The 15,379-nt window shown below is 59.5% G+C and overlaps 1 long non-coding RNA gene across 1 annotated transcript in view; it reads right to left on the reverse strand.

Moving 5' to 3' along the window:
• Positions 1-3,102: 3,102 nt before the first annotated feature.
• Positions 3,103-15,379, reverse strand: part of LOC138565902 (uncharacterized) — a 58,235-nt gene continuing 45,958 nt past the window's right edge. The window contains exon 2 of the long non-coding RNA XR_011301692.1: positions 3,103-3,418. This is a non-coding gene — a long non-coding RNA (uncharacterized lncRNA). The remainder of the gene's footprint in view (positions 3,419-15,379) is intronic.

The following is a 15,379-nucleotide window of genomic DNA, read 5'->3' on the forward strand; positions in this document are numbered from 1 at the left end:
CTGCGCACTTAAAAAAATCAATTCCAGCTGATTACAGCTTGTGCAGTTAAGGACAATATTGATAATCTTCCAGCCATCATCCTTTAGTTTTGCTTTTCCCATGTCGAATGGCATAGGTATGCCCAGATGTGGGTCTCTAATGTGCTGTGTCTAGAGACCCAACCTAAACAACACTGATGATACCCAGTGAGTCTGGAACATGTCTTGGGTAGCTTTTGATCACATGCAGTTTGGGCCGCCCTTCCCCTAATGGTGTGGGAACAAGCTTGATTTGCATATGGTACTTCCCCTTCTTTAGTTACTTGGCAGGTTGAAAAACAATGGTCCGAGGGTGTTGCCTAGAGCAGTTGTCAGTGGTTAAGATGAATTCATAACCTTCCAGCCATCATCATTCAGATATGCAGTTAAGGAAAATAAGGCAGAATGAGGTAAAGTAGTCTTTCCGAAGCAAGACTAGTGCCCTTTGTTCATTATCTCCTTTCTGGGGGCTCGCGCCCAAGCAGGCTTTTTGAAATATATATGTTATTCACCAAGATGTTATTCACTAATACACTGCTCACATTGGAGCAGCTTGAGACCTTTGTACCCCTCACTTCTACCACATTACTTCCTTCCAAGCTTCCATGCACCCCCATATTTCTACCTATCCCTTCTAGCCTTTAAACCATCCCTTCACTTACCTGCACTTATCTGTCTTTCTCTGTCATGTGTTGCTGCCATGGAAACAATAAAGGGGATCGTTTCTGAGCAGCCATTTCATGTATCTATGATGACAATAGTGCCTTGCAATTGTTTACGTTCCATGAAAAGTAGGACATATTTCAAAACCATTAGTACCTGTGATTTTTACATGCAGATGATAATAAAAATGTTACCCGCGGGGGAGCCAGTCTACCTGTCGGTAACAACACAGATACGCCTACATTACAGCACCTTCACTTTGTTACGGTCCTTACCTTGGGTGGCCATCAATTACTGGTAGTGTTGTCCCCCTTCCTATTGCCGCAAATTTAAGATGCATCAATAAAGCTTCTTTGCAAAGCACTGAAACACATAACCTGCCAAGCACTTACTCCTAACGTGGCTCATGGCTTTGTAGCCCTCAACAACCCTAGCACTTCATCTGTGACTCACCCATGAGCTTGAACTCCCCAGCACTTACCCCCTCTGCCCTCTTCCTTGCTGCACTTGCACGTTCTGAATACTCACAAGGAAATGTAGGTTTTTCCTTTCATCCGTTTCCCACACTGTATTTCACTCCCTCGTTCCCTCCCCTCGTCCTGTGGGCTTTATGAAACAGTATTTTTCTTATTGTATAAGCGCCTAACAAGCAAACAATAAATAAATAAAATAAATAATAAATCAACCAAACAATATAGAAAACATCTTTATGGAAACAGACATTATTCAACTTAAACCAAATACCAATGCATTGATACCTCAAATGAAAGATTTGTTACAACACAATGTGCATATATTTTAATTGTTTATTAACTTGCTAACAATGTATTCTGAAAGTATTCCAATTAATGTGATTTATATCATTTGACATTTTTTTTGTTGCAAAGAACAAATAATCAATTTGGTATATGTGCCTAAATCATGGGGTCTAGCAAGATCCCACATTTACATAGCTAATCCAAAAAATGTTAGCCCTGAAACAATCTGCCTTTTTACAACATGGGTTGACCAGCACTTGTTTCACCTTGTGTGGACTTAATATTGCCACAACAATGCATGCTTCCTCAGGGTCTAAAAATAAATAAAAATAGGTACTTAATGATATATTTTAAATTAAGCAATGGTTTTGTAATGATACGTGATGGAATATCTCATGAAGGTACAAAATAATGATAATAATGGAACATACCTTCCTAAATGTTATGGGAAGTTTCTCATTGACTTATTTCATTAATTTTCTTTTTAATCTATTTGATTGATTTTGTATATAATGCAATCACCTACAACAACAATGGATACCATTGAAGTTAGTCTATTGGTTTGAATCTTATGGTGTTTCATTCCTTAAGTTGCTGTATTTGTAATAAATAAATATTATCAATATATCAAATTACCTTCATGAAGGCATTTGTGTAAATTGTAATCCACAATATAATACATTGTTGTATAGCCTTTTTATTCTCATTGTTTGTAATTTGTTGATTTTCCTAAATAATTTCAAAATATGCAAGTGATGAATTAGGACTAAAATCCCCTTTGTTAAAATAAAGGAACCTTTACTATGCCCGAGTACATCAAGGAATGATTTCTAATTCCCCTTATTGACAGTGTGCTGTTTTTTGTTGCACACAGTGCAATAGTCTTGTGTGTTTGTGTTCGCTGTATTTGTGGGTGCCATTTTGAAATGCCTTTAAATAGCTCACGTTCAAAACAAAGAAAGGACTAACTAATTGCGTTTTCCATCTGCCAGCTTTAAAGCGTTTTCTGATACCGTTGTATCACATAGAATCAATTCAATTCTTATGCTATTATTTACTTATCCTCGTTTATTAATCATGACATTTTTCTTTGTTTTGTATTTATTATTAGTCTACTCACTGGTTGCTACATTTTACATTTTAATGTCAACTAGATCTACAGAAAGTTCTTTCTATATTTGCTACTTCTGCCAATCTACAGAGATTAAGTGGAACTTTATAGTTTTCCCTAATGACCATGAATTTTATTTTTAAATGGTATTTTTAGCTTATTACTGCTATAACTTACCTACAATTTAAACTTTCATTGGCGTGTATCATCCTGATATACACCATTTTAAGGCTTAAAGTGTAAAGGGAAGACAAATTATTCATACACTATATCTGCCATCTTAAAACAGGTTCTAATAGTATATCCCTGTAATTATGTGTACAATTTCTAAATATTTAAAACCAATTTAAACAGTCTTGTGATTATAAGTTGAATGCTTCTGTATTTTGGTATTTAAATCTGCAATGTTTTGCAACACTGCATTCATTCATTGTTATAATTACCATTCCTTACATGTTGACCTTAATTTGGAATCAATTGTCTACTACGCTGAATGGTGCCCAGTTGTTTCCTTCATTATAATATCACTTGATGGAAATAACTGCCAAAAAATAATTTCTGCAAGTTTGATTTTATTTCCAATTAACTATTCTATAAACATCATTGAACAACATGACAACTCAACATTCCTATTAATCTGAAAAAGGTAATTCTATAGATTTAATATTTTTCGGACTACTTTTGTCTGATTAAACGTTCTCGATCTCCTCTTTTCTTTTGAATATTTTTACAGTCCAATGAATTTACTCCCATTTGAATCTTCACCATGGTGTTCCTCCTTTGAAAGTAATAAAATGGGAATCGTGTGTCTTCCATCCTTATATCTCTTAAGTGTTCCGATATTCTTTCCTTCAGCTTTCTGCTGATACTACCTATGTGTAAATAATGTACATATTATGGCATATACAATAAACATGCTGTTACAATTGATAAATTGATTAAATATGGTTGTATTACCAGACATGTCAACACATTCTCTTATATCATTCATAGTATATTTGCAATTGTTGCACATTCTGCATTAAAGAAATCTTTGGCTGCTATTTTACCCCAATCTGTTGTGTAACTTTTTCCTTTCTTAAGTGACTCAGTGACAATCTCAGTGTACCAGCCCATCTGCTTTCTGCTCTTTTTCACCACTTAGCAAGCCCTGCCAACCTGGTGCCTTCCTGCTTGCCGCTCTGTTTCCCTACTTAAGGAGCCCTCCAGCTTCTTTTCCTTTGCAGATGGGGAGCAGGTGCAAGTGGATCTAGGTCACCTTACCTGAGACAGCCTGTATGGAACTGATTACTTCTTTACCCATGTTCTCATATTCATTCTCCTCTTCGACATCAATCAACTCCTTCACGTGACCTTTACGCCCACACTATCAACAGATTATGTGGATTGCCATACACTCTGTGTCACTGACTAACAGGGTAATTCATAGAAATTCGCACAAAAGTGGAGCACGCGGCTGGCGCACAGTGTCCCCGTGCAATACACTGCGCCAGCCGCGTGCGAAAAAATCCTTTTCATCGCACAGCGAACTCATGGATTTTAGCCTCCGAAACCAGTCGTGGCGCAGAGTGGCGCAGCGACCCTGCAGCAGCGCCAGTTACGCCCCCAAGAACACCCTCGCACAAGGAAAAGCTTTCAAAATTCCCAAATCATCGCAAAGGGCTGCGCTAACCCTGGACCAGTTCACAGGGCTGCCAAACAGCAAACGCCAAGCGGGGAACGTGTATTTCAGTGGTTCTCGGGAAGTTTCACACGTGATTGTGATGGGTATGTGTACATCAGGGGTGCGTGGGAAGTAACACACGCAATTCCATCAGGGCACGTGTATTCCAGGGGTGTGCGGGAAGTATCACACGCAAAAACAGCAGGGTACATGCATTTCAGGGGTGCGCGGGAAGTATCACACGTGATTCCATCATGGTACGTGTATTCCAGGGGTGCGCGGGAAGTATCACACGCAAAAGCAGCAGGGTACGTGTATTCCAGGGGTGCGCGGAAGTATCACACGCAAAAGCAGCAGGGTACGTGTATTTCAGGGGTGCGCAGGAAGTATCACACGCGGTTCCATCATGGTACGTGTATTCCAGGGGTGCGCGGGGAGCACCACACGTGAATTGCACGTGTGGGTCCTCCCAGGTGTACCCTCTGCACCCTCCACGGCCCCTGCAGGTGGCCCACACCACAGGGGCCTACCCTGCACATGTCCCGCAGGCAGCCCATCCACCATGCCCATGCCCCCCAGCCAACCGACATGTCACCTTGAACTACTGCCCATCAACGCATGTCCCCCTGCGCCCCCAGCCCCCAGCATCCAGGGGCACCCTCCACCAGGCCCCCACTCATGTCCAACTCATGTCTCCCAGCACCCCCATCCCCAGCAATGCAGGGCACCCTCCACCAGGCCCCCACACATGTCTCCCAGCACCCCCACCCCCCAGCAGTGCAGGGCACTCTCCACCAGGCCACACTTATGTCCAACTCATGTCTCCCACCACCCCCACCCCCCAGCAGTGCAGGGCACCCTCCACCAGGCCCCCACTCATGTCTCCCATCACCCCCACCCCCCAGCATCCAGGGGCACCCTCCACCAGGCCCCCACTCATGTCTCCCATCACCCCCACCCCCCAGCATCCAGGGGCACCCTCCACCAGGCCCCCACTCATGTCTCCCAGCACCCCCACCCACAGCAGTGCAGGGCACCCTCCACCAGGCACCCACACATGTCTCCCAGCACCCCCACCCCCCAGCAGAGCAGGGCACCCTCCGTCAGGCCACACTAATGTCCAACTCATGTCTCCCACCACCCCCACCCCCCAGCAGTGCAGGGCACCCTCCACCAGGCCCCCACTCATGTCTCCCATCACCCCCACCCCCCAGCATCCAGGGGCACCCTTCACTAGGCCCCCACTCATGTCTCCCATCACCCCCAGCATCCAGGGGCACCGTCCACCAGGCCCCCACACATGTCTCCCAGCACCCCCACCCCCCAGCAGTGCAGGTTACCCTCCACCAGGCCCCCACTCATGTCCAACTCATGTCTCCCACCACCCCCACCCCCCAGCAGTGCAGGGCACCCTCCACCAGGCCCCCACACATATCTCCCAGCACCCCCACCCGCCAGCATCCAGGGGCACCCTCCACCAGGCCCCCACACATGTCTACCAGCACCCCCACCCCCCAGCAGTGCAGGGCACCCTCCACCAGGCCCCCACACATGTCTCTCTGCACCCCCACCCCCCAGCAGTGCAGGGCACCCTCCACCAGGCCCCCACTCATGTCCAACTCATGTCTCCCAGCACCCCACCCCCCAGCAGTGCAGGGCACCCTCCACCAGGCCCCCACACATGTCTCCCAGCATCCCCACCCCCCAGCAGTGCAGGGCACCCTCCAACAGGCCCCCACTCATGTCCAACTCATTTCTCCCAGCACCCCCACCTCCCAGCAGTGCAGGGCAACCTCCACCAGGCCCTCACACATGTCCCCCTGCACCCCCACCCCCCAGCATCCAGGGGCACCCTCCACCAGGCCCCCACTCATGTCCAACTCATGTCTCCCACCACCCCCCGCCCCCAGCAGGGCACGGCACCCTCCACCAGGCCCCCACACATGTCTCCCAGCACCCCCACCCCCCAGCAGTGCAGGGCACCCTCCACCAGGCCCCCACTCATGTCTCCCATCACCCCCACCCCCCAGCATCCAGGGGCACCCTCCACTAGGCCCCCACTCATGTCTCCCATCACCCCCAGCATCCAGGGGCACCCTCCACCAGGCCCCCACACATGTCTCCCAGCACCCCCACCCCCCAGCAGTGCAGGGTATCCTCCACCAGGCCCCCACTCATGTCCAACTCATGTCTCCCACCACCCCCACCCCCCAGCAGTGCAGGGCACCCTCCACCAGGCCCCCACACATATCTCCCAGCACCCCACCCGCCAGCGGTGCAGGGCACCCTCCACCAGGCCCCCACTCATGTCCAACTCATGTCTCCCACCACCCCCACCCCCCAGCAGGGCACGGAACCCTCCACCAGGCCCCCACACATGTATCCCAGCACCCCCACCCCCCAGAAGTGCAGGGCACCCTCCACCAGGCCCCCACTCATGTCCAACTCATGTCTCCCAGCACCCCCACCCCCAGCAGTGCAGGGCACCCTCCAACAGGCCCCCACTCATGTCCAACTCATTTCTCCCAGCACCCCCACCTCCCAGCAGTGCAGGGCAACCTCCACCAGGCCCTCACACATGTCCCCCTGCACCCCCACCCCCCAGCATCCAGGGGCACCCTCCACCAGGCCCCCACACATGTCTCCCAGCACCCCCACCCCCCAGCAGTGCAGGGCACTCTCCACCAGGCCACACTTATGTCCAACTCATGTCTCCCACCACCCCCACCCCCCAGCAGTGCAGGGCACCCTCCACCAGGCCCCCACTCATGTCTCCCATCACCCCCACCCCCCAGCATCCAGGGGCACCCTCCACCAGGCCCCCACTCATGTCTCCCATCACCCCCACCCCCCAGCATCCAGGGGCACCCTCCACCAGGCCCCCACTCATGTCTCCCAGCACCCCCACCCACAGCAGTGCAGGGCACCCTCCACCAGGCACCCACACATGTCTCCCAGCACCCCCACCCCCCAGCAGAGCAGGGCACCCTCCGTCAGGCCACACTAATGTCCAACTCATGTCTCCCACCACCCCCACCCCCCAGCAGTGCAGGGCACCCTCCACCAGGCCCCCACTCATGTCTCCCATCACCCCCACCCCCCAGCATCCAGGGGCACCCTTCACTAGGCCCCCACTCATGTCTCCCATCACCCCCAGCATCCAGGGGCACCGTCCACCAGGCCCCCACACATGTCTCCCAGCACCCCCACCCCCCAGCAGTGCAGGTTACCCTCCACCAGGCCCCCACTCATGTCCAACTCATGTCTCCCACCACCCCCACCCCCCAGCAGTGCAGGGCACCCTCCACCAGGCCCCCACACATATCTCCCAGCACCCCCACCCGCCAGCATCCAGGGGCACCCTCCACCAGGCCCCCACACATGTCTACCAGCACCCCCACCCCCCAGCAGTGCAGGGCACCCTCCACCAGGCCCCCACACATGTCTCTCTGCACCCCCACCCCCCAGCAGTGCAGGGCACCCTCCACCAGGCCCCCACTCATGTCCAACTCATGTCTCCCAGCACCCCACCCCCCAGCAGTGCAGGGCACCCTCCACCAGGCCCCCACACATGTCTCCCAGCATCCCCACCCCCCAGCAGTGCAGGGCACCCTCCAACAGGCCCCCACTCATGTCCAACTCATTTCTCCCAGCACCCCCACCTCCCAGCAGTGCAGGGCAACCTCCACCAGGCCCTCACACATGTCCCCCTGCACCCCCACCCCCCAGCATCCAGGGGCACCCTCCACCAGGCCCCCACTCATGTCCAACTCATGTCTCCCACCACCCCCCGCCCCCAGCAGGGCACGGCACCCTCCACCAGGCCCCCACACATGTCTCCCAGCACCCCCACCCCCCAGCAGTGCAGGGCACCCTCCACCAGGCCCCCACTCATGTCTCCCATCACCCCCACCCCCCAGCATCCAGGGGCACCCTCCACTAGGCCCCCACTCATGTCTCCCATCACCCCCAGCATCCAGGGGCACCCTCCACCAGGCCCCCACACATGTCTCCCAGCACCCCCACCCCCCAGCAGTGCAGGGTATCCTCCACCAGGCCCCCACTCATGTCCAACTCATGTCTCCCACCACCCCCACCCCCCAGCAGTGCAGGGCACCCTCCACCAGGCCCCCACACATATCTCCCAGCACCCCACCCGCCAGCGGTGCAGGGCACCCTCCACCAGGCCCCCACTCATGTCCAACTCATGTCTCCCACCACCCCCACCCCCCAGCAGGGCACGGAACCCTCCACCAGGCCCCCACACATGTATCCCAGCACCCCCACCCCCCAGAAGTGCAGGGCACCCTCCACCAGGCCCCCACTCATGTCCAACTCATGTCTCCCAGCACCCCCACCCCCAGCAGTGCAGGGCACCCTCCAACAGGCCCCCACTCATGTCCAACTCATTTCTCCCAGCACCCCCACCTCCCAGCAGTGCAGGGCAACCTCCACCAGGCCCTCACACATGTCCCCCTGCACCCCCACCCCCCAGCATCCAGGGGCACCCTCCACCAGGCCCCCACTCATGTCCAACTCATGTCTTCCACCACCCCCCGCCCCCAGTAGGGCACGGCACCCTCCACCACGCCCCCACACATGTCTCCCAGCACCCCCACCCCCCAGCAGTGCAGGGCACCCTCCACCAGGCCCCCACCCATGTCTCCCATCACCCCCACCCCCCAGCATCCAGGGGCACCCTCCACTAGGCCCCCACTCATGTCTCCCATCACCCCCAGCATCCAGGGGCACCCTCCACCAGGCCCCCACACATGTCTCCCAGCACCCCCACCCCCCAGCAGTGCAGGGTATCCTCCACCAGGCCCCCACTCATGTCCAACTCATGTCTCCCACCACCCCCACCCCCCAGCAGTGCAGGGCAACCTCCACGAGGCCCCCACACATATCTCCCAGCACCCCACCCGCCAGCAGTGCAGGGCACCCTCCACCAGGCCCCCACTCATGTCCAACTCATGTCTCCCACCACCCCCACCCCCCAGCAGGGCACGGAACCCTCCAGCAGGCCCCCACACATGTATCCCAGCACCCCCACCCCCCGGAAGTGCAGGGCACCCTCCACCAGGCCCCCACTCATGTCCAACTCATGTCTCCCAGCACCCCCACCCCCAGCAGTGCAGGGCACCCTCCACCAGGCCCCCACTCATGTCCAACTCATGTCTCCCAGCACCCCCACCCCCCAGCAGTGAAGGGCACCCTCCACCAGGCCCCCACTCATGTCTCCCATCACCCCCACCACCCAGCATCCAGGGGCACCCTCCACCAGGCCCCCACTCATGTCCCCCAGCACCCCCACCCCCCAGCAGTGCAGGGCACCCTCCACCAGGCCCCCACTCATGTCCAACTCATGTCTCCCAGCCCCCCCACCCCCCAGCAGTGCAGGGCACCCTCCACCAGGCCCCCACACATGTCCCCCTGCACCTCCACCCCCCAGCATCCAGGGGCACCCTCAACCAGGCCCCCACTCATGTCCAACTCATGTCTCCCACCACCCCCACCCCCCAGCAGTGCAGGGCACCCTCCACCAGGCCGACACACATGTCTCCCAGCACCCCCACCCCCCAGCAGTGCAGGGCACCCTCCACCAGGCCCCCACACATGTCCCCCTGCACCTCCACCCCCCAGCATCCAGGGGCACCCTCAACCAGGCCCCCACTCATGTCCAACTCAAGTCTCCCACCCCCCCCACCCCCCAGCAGTGCAGGGCACACTCCACCAGGCCCCCACTCATGTCCAACTCATGTCTCCCATCACCCCCACCCCCCAGCAGTGCAGGGCACCCTCCACCAGGCCCCCACTCATGTCTCCCATCACCCCCACCATCCAGCATACAGGGGCACCCTCCACCAGGCCCCCACACATGTCTCCCAGCACCCCCACCCCCCAGCAGTGCAGGGCATCCTCCACCAGGCCCCCACTCATGTCTCCCACCACCCCCACCCCCCAGCAGTGCAGGGCACCCTCCACCAGGCCCCCACTCATGTCCAACTCATGTCTCCCACCCCCCACCCCCCAGCAGTGCAGGGCACCCTCCTCCAGGCCCCCACTCATGTCTCCCATCACCCCCACCCCCAAGCATCCAGGGACACCCTCCACCAGGCCCCCACTCATGTCTCCCATCACCCCCACCCCCCAGCAGTGCAGGGCACCCTCCACCAGGCCCCCACACATGTCCCCCTGCACCCCCACCCCCCAGCATCCAGGGGCACCCTCCACCAGGCCCCCACTCGTGTCCAACTCATTTCTCCCACCACCCCCACCCCCCAGCAGTGCAGGGCACCCTCCACCAGGCCCCCACACATGTCTCCCAGCACCCCCACCCCCCAGCAGTGCAGGGCACCCTCCACCAGGCCCCCACTCATGTCCAACTCATGTCTCACAGCACCCCCACCCCCCAGCAGTGCAGGGCACCCTCCACCAGGCCCCCACTCATGTCCAACACATGTCTCCCAGCACCCCCACCCCCCAGCAGTGCAGGGCACCCTCAACCGGGCCCCCACTCATGTCTCCCATCACCCCCACCCCCTAGCATCCAGGGGCACCCTCCAACAGGCCCCCACTCATGTCTCCCAGCACCCCCACCCCCCAGCAGTGCAGGGCACCCACCACCAGGACCCCACACATGTCCAACTCATGTCTCCCAGCACCCCCACCCCCCAGCAGTGCAGGGCACCCTCCACCAGGCCCCCACTCATGTCTCCCATCACCCCCACCCCCCAGCATACAGGGGCACCCTCCACCAGGCCCCCACTCGTCTCCCAGCACCCCCACCCCCCAGCAGTGCAGGGCACCCTCCACCAGGCCCCCACACACGTCTTACAGCACCCCCAACCCCCAGCAGGGCAGGGCACCCTCCACCAGGCCCCCACTCATGTCCAACTCATGTCTCCCAGCACCCCCACCCCCCAGCAGTGCAGGGCACCCTCCACCAGGCCCCCACACATGTCCCCCTGCACCCCCACCCCCCAGCATCCAGGGGCACCCTCCACCAGGCCCCCACTCATGTCCAACTCATTTCTCCCACCACCCCCACCCCCCAGCAGTGCAGGGCACCCTCCACCAGGCCCCCACACATGTCTCCCAGCACCCCCACCCCCCAGCAGTGCAGGGCACCCTCCACCAGGCCCCCACTCATGTCCAACTCATGTCTCCCAGCACCCCCACCCCCCAGCAGTGCAGGGCACCCTCCACCAGGCCCCCACTCATGTCCAACTCATGTCTCCCAGCACCCCCACCCCCCAGCAGTGCAGGGCACCCTCCACCAGGCCCCCACTCATGTCTCCCATCACCCCCACCCCCCAGCATCCAGGGGCACCCGCCAACAGGCCCCCACTCATGTCTCCCAGCACCCCCACCCCCCAGCAGTGCAGGGCACCCACCATCAGGACCCCACACATGTCCAACTCATGTCTCCCAGCACCCCCACCCCCCAGCAGTGCAGGGCACCCTCCACCAGGCCCCCACTCATGTCTCCCATCACCCCCACCCCCAGCATACAGGGGCACCCTCCACCAGGCCCCCACTCATGTCTCCCATCACCCCCACCCCCCAGCATCCAGGGGCACCCTCCACCAGGCCCCCACACTTGTCTCCCAGCACCCCCACCCCCCAGCAGTGCAGGGCACCCTCCACCAGGCCCCCACTCATGTCCAACTCATGTCTCCCACCACCCCCACCTCCCAGCAGTGCAGGGCACCCTCCACCAGGCCCCCACTCATGTCCAACTCATGTCTCCCAGCACCCCCACCCCCCAGCAGTGCAGGGCACCCTCAACCAGGCCCCCACTCATGTCTCCCATCACCCCCACCCCCCAGCATCCAGGGGTACCCTCCACCAGGCCCCCACTCATGTCTCCCATCACCCCCACCCCCCAGCATCCAGGGGCACCCTCCAACAGGCCCCCACTCATGTATCCCAGCACCCCCACCCCCCAGCAGTGCAGGGCACCCACCACCAGGACCCCACTCATGTCCAACTCATGTCTCCCAGCACCCCCACCCCCCAGCAGTGCAGGGCACCCTCCACCAGGCCCCCACTCATGTCTCCCATCACCCCCACCCCCCAGCATACAGGGGCACCCTCTACCAGGCCCCCACTCATGTCTCCCATCACCCCCACCACCCAGAATCCAGGGGCACCCTCCACCAGGCCCCCACACTTGTCTCCCAGCACCCCCACCCCCCAGCAGTGCAGGGCACCCTCCACCAGGCCCCCACTCATGTCCAACTCATGTCTCCCACCACCCCCACCTCCCAGCAGTGCAGGGCACCCTCCACCAGGCCCCCACTCATGTCCAACTCATGTCTCCCACCCCCCCACCCCCCAGCAGTGCAGGGCACCCTCCACCAGGCCCCCACTCATGTCCAACTCATGTCTCCCACCACCCCCACCCCCCAGCAGTGCAGGGCACCCTCCACCAGGCCCCCACTCATGTCTCCCAGCACCCCCACCCCCCAGCAGTGCAGGGCACCCTCCACCAGGCCCCCACTCATGTCCAACTCATGTCTCCCAGCACCCCCACCCCCCAACAGTGCAGGGCACCCTCCACCAGGCCCCCACACATGTTCCCCTGCACCCCCACCCCCCAGCATCCAGGGGCACCCTCCACCAGGCCCCCACTAATATCCAACTCATGTCTCCCACCACCCCCACCCCCCAGCAGTGCAGGGCACCCTCCACCAGGCCCCCACACATGTCTCCCAGCACCCCCAACCCCCAGCAGTGCAGGGCACGCTCCACCAGGCCCCCACTCATGTCCAACTCATGTCTCCCACCACCCCCACGCCCCAGCAGTGCAGGGCACCCTCCACCAGGCCCCACTCATGTCCAACTCATGTCTCCCAGCACCCCCACCTCCCAGCAGTGCAGGGCACCCTCCACCAGGCCCCCACTCATGTCTCCCATCACCCCCACCCCCCAGCATCCAGGGGCACCCTCCACCAGGCCCCCACTCATGTCCAACTCATGTCTCCCAGCACCCCCACCCCCAGCAGTGCAGGGCACCCTCCACCAGGCCCCCACTCATGTCCAACTCATGTCTCCCAGCACCCCCACCCCCCAGCAGTGAAGGGCACCCTCCACCAGGCCCCCACTCATGTCTCCCATCACCCCCACCCCCCAGCATCCAGGGGCACCCTCCACCAGGCCCCCACTCATGTCCCCCAGCACCCCCACCCCCCAGCAGTGCAGGGCACCCTCCACCAGGCCCCCACTCATGTCCAACTCATGTCTCCCATCACCCCCCCACCCCCCAGCAGTGCAGGGCACCCTCCACCAGGCCCCCACTCATGTCTCCCATCACCCCCACCCCCCAGCATCCAGGGGCACCCTCCACCAGGCCCCCACACATGTCTCCCAGCACCCCCACCCCCCAGCAGTGCAGGGCACCCTCCACCAGGCCCCCACTCATGTCCAACTCATGTCTCCCACCACCCCCACCCCCCAGCAGTGCAGGGCACCCTCCACCAGGCCCCCACTCATGTCCAACTCATGTCTCCCACCCCCCACCCACCAGCAGTGCAGGGCACCCTCCACCAGGCCCCCACTCATGTCTCCCATCACCCCCACCCCCAAGCATCCAGGGACACCCTCCACCAGGCCCCCACTCATGTCTCCCATCACACCCACCCCCCAGCAGTGCAGGGCACCCTCCACCAGGCCCCCACACATGTCCCCCTGCACCCCCACCCCCCAGCATCCAGGGGCACCCTCCACCAGGCCCCCACTCGTGTCCAACTCATTTCTCCCACCACCCCCACCCCCCAGCAGTGCAGGGCACCCTCCACCAGGCCCCCACACATGTCTCCCAGCACCCCCACCCCCCAGCAGTGCAGGGCACCCTCCACCAGGCCCCCACTCATGTCCAACTCATGTCTCCCAGCACCCCCACCCCCCAGCAGTGCAGGGCACCCTCCACCAGGCCCCCACTCATGTCTCCCATCACCCCCACCCGCTAGCATCCAGGGGCACCCTCCAACAGGCCTCCACTCATGTCTCCCAGCACCCCCACCCCCCAGCAGTGCAGGGCACCCACCACCAGGCCCCCACTCATGTCTCCCATCACCCCCACCCCCCAGCATCCAGGGGCACCCTCCACCAGGCCCCCACTCATGTCCAACTCATGTCTCCCAGCACCCCCACCCCCAGCAGTGCAGGGCACCCTCCACCAGGCCCCCACTCATGTCCAACTCATGTCTCCCAGCACCCCCACCCCCCAGCAGTGAAGGGCACCCTCCACCAGGCCCCCACTCATGTCTCCCATCACCCCCACCCCCCAGCATCCAGGGGCACCCTCCACCAGGCCCCCACTCATGTCCCCCAGCACCCCCACCCCCCAGCAGTGCAGGGCACCCTCCACCAGGCCCCCACTCATGTCCAACTCATGTCTCCCATCACCCCCCCCACCCCCCAGCAGTGCAGGGCACCCTCCACCAGGCCCCCACTCATGTCTCCCATCACCCCCACCCCCCAGCATCCAGGGGCACCCTCCACCAGGCCCCCACACATGTCTCCCAGCACCCCCACCCCCCAGCAGTGCAGGGCACCCTCCACCAGGCCCCCACTCATGTCCAACTCATGTCTCCCACCACCCCCACCCCCCAGCAGTGCAGGGCACCCTCCACCAGGCCCCCACTCATGTCCAACTCATGTCTCCCACCCCCCACCCACCAGCAGTGCAGGGCACCCTCCACCAGGCCCCCACTCATGTCTCCCATCACCCCCACCCCCAAGCATCCAGGGACACCCTCCACCAGGCCCCCACTCATGTCTCCCATCACACCCACCCCCCAGCAGTGCAGGGTACCCTCCACCAGGCCCCCACACATGTCCCCCTGCACCCCCACCCCCCAGCATCCAGGGGCACCCTCCACCAGGCCCCCACTCGTGTCCAACTCATTTCTCCCACCACCCCCACCCCCCAGCAGTGCAGGGCACCCTCCACCAGGCCCCCACACATGTCTCCCAGCACCCCCACCCCCCAGCATCCAGGGGCACCCTCCACCAGGCCCCCACTCGTGTCCAACTCATTTCTCCCACCACCCCCACCCCCCAGCAGTGCAGGGCACCCTCCACCAGGCCCCCACACATGTCCCCTGCACCTCCACCCCCCAGCATCCAGGGGCACCCTCAACCAGGCCCCCACTCATG

Source organism: Ambystoma mexicanum, chromosome 2p (genome assembly GCF_040938575.1).
Source record: "Ambystoma mexicanum isolate Mex_15411 chromosome 2p, UKY_AmexF1_1, whole genome shotgun sequence".
Classification (NCBI taxonomy): domain Eukaryota; kingdom Metazoa; phylum Chordata; class Amphibia; order Caudata; family Ambystomatidae; genus Ambystoma; species Ambystoma mexicanum.